At 43.3% G+C, this 5,662-nt stretch overlaps 1 non-coding gene across 1 annotated transcript; it reads left to right on the forward strand.

The window, feature by feature from the left end:
- The first annotated feature begins 1,055 nt into the window (after positions 1-1,055).
- On the forward strand, positions 1,056-1,127 carry TRNAA-UGC. Its single transcript has one exon. It is a non-coding gene; the product is annotated as a tRNA-Ala (tRNA).
- Positions 1,128-5,662: the final 4,535 nt, after the last annotated feature.

The raw sequence follows: 5,662 nt of genomic DNA on the forward strand, positions 1-5,662 counted from the left end.
CTTTCTTTCTTTCTTTCTTTCTTTCTTTCTTTCTTTCTTTCTTTCTTTCTTTCTTTCTTTCTTTTTTACAAATATCATGAATAGGTTTGTAATTCCCAAATCTAAAAGGACCCTTTTTAGTCTTTATCCACCCTCCATGGGTGGATGCCTACTGCTACTAATGCTCGCAAATCCCAGGCTGGAGACAGAGTCAATTGCCTGAGTTCTCCGTGTAACATCCTCACAGTACGCCCCACAGATATACTGAATTTCCCATGAGCCAAGCTAACTTATCTTTTCCATCTTCCAATCTTTCTCCCATTCCTTAAAGAGTTGTTAAAAACTCCCCCTTTCTGCACCTCCTTCTGTTTGGCAAGAGCCTGTTTGTTTTTCTAAACCACTTTTCCCCCATACCTCTTAAACCTGTTTCTACTTATTTTTGATCTCACCCTCATAATTCAGCTCTTCTCGTCATCCCCAGAGGTGTTGTTTCACTCACACCTCACAATTTTTTCTTTTCTTTTCTTTTTGTTTTTGATACAGGGTCTCACTCCATCACCCAGTCTGGAGTGCAGTGGCGTGATCATAGCTCCCTGCCACCTCCAGTTCCCAAGGTCGAGTGATCCTCCTGCCTCAGCCTCTGGAATAGCTGTGAGGACACCATGCCAGCTAAAGACCCTTATGATGAAATGCTGAGTGCATGGCTTTCAGGTTTTCTTCTGACTGTGGCTTTCCTCAATCGAATCTAACTTTTAATATTCCGGCTGAGAAAGCAACAAATATGAAGCATTTTAGGTAAGAAAAAGCTGTATTTCAATAGCTTTGTGTCATTTCTGAAAGAAATCAAAAGAATGAAAAACTAGAATTTGATTCCTTGCCAAGCATAACAGAAAAAGGAGATCCTAACAACTCAACGTTTTAAAGCCACAATGGAAACTTATTGTGGCCGTTGTCTGACACTTTTCCAGCTGCAGACACTCCATAATACTAACCACTACTACCAGCATGCTCATGGAGACAGTCTCAGAAAATGAAAGCTACTTCCTGAAAATTGTTATAAAACAATCTTGCAGGAAGGGGGTGTAGCTCAGTGGTAGAGCGCATGCTTTGCATGTATGAGGCCCTGGGTTCGATCCCCAGCACCTCCAAATGGTAGTTTTGCTCTGACGGTGCTCAAACCTAATTCTCAAGCAACATGGCCTTCTACTTCCTCACCTTTTTCTATCCTATTTCCGCATGTATGGAGAGTAAAAACGTAACCCAATGAACTGCCCTCACTTACGTCCCATCGCTATGCTGTAAGCCTCGACATCACCTAAGGCGATTGCGACGGCAGAAGGAAGACGAGAAAGAAATGAGGGGGAAAGAAGAATGAGGTCCCAAGAGGAGGGCCTCTTGAAAGCAAACAAAAGCGTGCACATCAACAGGCGGCTCACTTTGGCATCGGTTTTGTACTATGATTAAAGAGAAGGAAAGACTGGAGAAGAAGAAGGGGAGAAAAGCGCCCCCCGGGCATTTTGTTTTGGTCGTTGTTTTTGTTTTCTGAGCCAAATCCAGAGTCAAAGCATCTGTCCACTGATTTCTCTCCCTGTCGACCTGCGCAGAGAGCACAGCCACAAGTGCGATCCAATACTGAGAAAAGGACTGCTGTGGCTCTCCCGCCGCTTAGGATGAGCGTGGCAGGACGCTGGACAACCGATCGAAGACTGTCGGGGAATTAGAGGTCTTCAACACGGAAGGAGCGAAATCAATACGAATCAACACATTCCCCACTGATATTCCATACGATTGATTCATTTTCCTGTATTTCCTCAATCACTCCATTTTCCTCGTTAAAATAAAGTATTGGGGTCCGGGCGCGGTGGCTCACGCCTGTAATCCCAGCACTTTGGGAGGTCGAGGCGGAGCGATCACCTGAGGTCGGGAGTTCGGGAGTTCGAGACCAGCCTGATTAACATGGAGAAACTCCGTCTCTACTAAAAATACAAAATTAGCCTGGCGTAGTGACGCGTGCCTGTAATCCCAGCTACTCAAGAGGCTGAGTCAGGAGAATCGACCGGGGAGGCGGAGGTTGCAGTGAGCCAAGATCTCGCCATTGCACTCCAACCTGGGCAACAGGAGAGAATCTCCGTCTCAAAATAAAATAGAATGAAATAAAATAAAACAAAACATAAAAGGTTGCCTAGAAACCTCTGTCAACAGTAAACAGAGGCCCCATATGAAAAAGTAGAGAAAGCTTTTCTGCCACAACGAAAAATAGATGCAATGTAAAGGTGAGTAAATTGCAGGTGTGTTGGCGCTTCTTCTGATTAAAAAAAAAAAAAAAATCTTACTTCTTTCTCTGTCAATCCTATCGCATCTGCTTTGTATGACCAGGGGACTCCAGGAAATCCTATCTACTGATGACACTTTTTAGGGGTTTCCAATGCTGCGTGTTTCAAAACTGCTGTCCTCTGTGTATATGTTTGCTGTTGAATCAAAAGTGTCTTTGAGAGGCAACAGAGTACGACATTTGTCATCAGTCCACTAGTCAAACACTCTATCAGGCTAGTCTGTCCTTACTTCTTGATTCTTTTGTTCAGTGAAAATATCCACAGCCAGCATACAGGAGGGATATTGTCTGGTGAAACCTGCTTAGCTGAAGACTGGCTGTGTGCCCCAGGGGCCAATCATATGTTTGTTATAAGATACATTTTTTTTTTTTTTGAAGGAAGGCAATGCAGACATTTTCTTTTCATTTCATACTTGTTTTTTTCCCCCCTTCTATCCACTGTTTCTCTCCAGGCACTTTAAGCAAATAGTGGCACGTTAGTCACAGTGGACACTGCACAGGAGAGTAAGGGGTGAGGGATTAGGGTGCTACAAGCAGAATGCCAAATTCCAGGCCCAACCTCAGATCTATTGAATCAGAATTGCTGAGGGTGGGGCCCAGCCACCTGTGTTTGAATAAGCCCTCAAGTGACTCTGATGCTAGTTTGAGAAGCACTGTTTTAGAGGTTTAAGAAGGGAGTCTAGGGCCAGGCTCCTGCTGAGGAGGAAGAGTTGTTCCCGGGGTTCCCTACCTATTCTCAATCAAAAACTCAAACCACCTAGGAAAGTCAGTGATGTTTGTATTTGCCTTACATCAGGGGTGGGAGTGGATTTATTATCTCTTTGACGCGGTCAATATTTTAGGTGCTTTTGGTGGTCACACACAAGAGACTCTGATTTTCCTGTAGAAGAACTCACCAGAGTTCTTGTGAGCCAGGAGACTCTTTCGAGCCAATTTTCTTTCTTTCTTTCCTTTCTTAACATTCTACTCTCCCTTCTCTTTCTTTCTCCATTTTTCCTTTCTTTTCTTTTCTTTCTTTCTTTCTTTCTTTCTTTCTTTCTTTCTTTCTTTCTTTCTTTCCTTTCTTTCTTTCTTTCTCTCTTTCTTTCTTTCTTTCTCTCTCTTTTTCTTTCCTTTTCTCTCTTTTCTTTTCTTTTTTTGAGACAGGGTCTCACTGTATCACCCAGACTGGAGTGCAGTGGCGTGATCTCGGCTCACTGCAACCTGAGCCTCCTGGGTTCAAGTGATTCTCCTAATTCAGCCTCCCGAGTAGCTGGGATTTCAGGCGTGCATCACCATGCCCAGCTAATTTTTAGTAGAGATGGGGTTTCACCATGTTGACCAGGCTGGTCTTGACTTCCTAACCTCGGGTGATCTGCCCTCCTTGGCCTCCCAAAGTGCTGGTATTACAGGCATGAGCCACTGCGCCTGACCACTGATTCTGTCATTTGTTTGTCACATAAAAAGTAACAACATGACCCAATTCATTGCCTTTAGTGCTCTCTTATTTCTGTTTCTATTTGGTCAGCCTCTGTACCAGCCAAAGCAACTGACACAGCAGGAGAGGAAAGGAGGAAAAAAGAACCAGCTTTTATAAGATCATGTTTCACTGTCAACTGTAAAATTATTTGTTTAGCCCTAGATTGGAAAGATTATCTTCCATGTTTTTTCCTCAGAGTTTTATAGTTTTACATTTTACATTCATATCTGTGATCCATTTTAAGTTCACTTTTGTGAAGTCATGAGACTTATTTTTCTTTCATGGAATTACTACTTATGCAACTTTGTCAAAAACCAGCTGATAATATTTGTGTGTGTTTATTTTTCCATTCTCTGTATTAATCCACATGCCTATCTCCTTGCCAATACTATACAGTCTTAATTACTGTAGTAATAATACAATAATACAATAGTAAGAGAATACACCAATGTAATACAATAATCTTGAAATCAGGTGGATTGTTTGTTCCTCCTAGATTTTAAATGATTATCCTAATTCCTTTGACTTTGTGGGAGAAACCTGGTGGGAGGTAGTTGGATTGTGGGGGTGGCTTCCCCCGTGTTGTTCTGGTGATAGTGAGTGAGTTCTCATGAGATCTGACAGTTTTATAAGTGTTTGGCAAGTTCCTCTTTTGCTCATACTTCTTTCTCCTGCTGTCATGTAAAGAAGGTCCTTGCTTCCCATCTCCCTTCTGCCATGATTATAAGTTTCCTGAAGCCTCCTTAACTATGTGAAACTGTGACTCACTTAAACCTATTTCCTTTATCAATTACCCAGTCTTGCCCAACACAGTGGCTCACGCGGGTAATCCAAGCACTTTGGGAGGCTGAGGTGGGCGGATCATAAGTTCAGGAGTTACAGACCAGCCTGACCAATATGGTGAAACCCCGTATCTACTAAAAATACAAAAATTAGCCAGGCATAGTGGCCTGCGCCTGTAGTCCCAGCCACTCGGGAGACTGAGGCAGAAGAATTGCTTGAACCAAGGAGGCAGAAGTTGAAATGAGCCGAGAGGACACCACTGCACTCCAGCCTGGGCTACAGAGCAAGACTCCATCTAAAAAAAAAAAAATTACCGAGCCTTGGGTAGTGTTTTCATAGCAGTGTGAAAATGGACTAACACACATTCTGTCTTTTAAGGTGATGTACAGTGTTAGCTCTTCTCTATTCCTATTTTTCTGAGACTTTTTGTCATGAGTAGCTATTGAAGTTTGACAAATGCTTTTTCTACTGTGATAACGATGGTGTGATTTTATTTTTTAGCCTGTTAACCTGGTGGATTGCAGTGGTTGTTTCTAAATTTACCTACTCTGACATCTCTGGAATAAACCCCACTTGGTCATGGTGTATAATGCTTCTTATATATTGCTGAATTCTGTTTGATAATATTTTGGTAAGTATTTATGCACCAATACTCATCGTTTTGTACTGTATTTACCTGGTTTTGGCAACAGGATACTATTACCGTCATAAAAAAATGGAAAGTTTTCTGTCCTCTTCTGTTTTTTCAGAATAGATTGTGTAGACCTTGTTTTAATTCTTTAAGCACTTTTATTTATTTATTTATTTTTGAGACGGAGTCGCCTTCTGTCGCCCAGGCTGCAGTGCAGTGGCGCCATCTCGGCTCACTGCAGGCTCCGCCCCCCGGGTTCGCGCCATTCTCCTGCCTCAGCCTCCCGAGTAGCTGGGACTACAGCCGCCAGCCACCACACCCGGCTAATTTTTTTTTTTTTTTTTTGAGACGGAGTCTCGCTCTGTTGCCCAGGCTGGAGTGCAGTGGCAGGATCTCGGCTCACTGCAAGCTCCGCCCCCCGGGTTCGCGCCATTCTCCTGCCTCAGCCTCCCGAGTAGCTGGGACTACAGGCGCCCGC

The sequence above is a fragment of the Colobus angolensis genome, unplaced genomic scaffold (assembly GCF_000951035.1).
Source record: "Colobus angolensis palliatus isolate OR3802 unplaced genomic scaffold, Cang.pa_1.0 Scaffold237, whole genome shotgun sequence".
Classification (NCBI taxonomy): Eukaryota; Metazoa; Chordata; class Mammalia; order Primates; family Cercopithecidae; genus Colobus; species Colobus angolensis.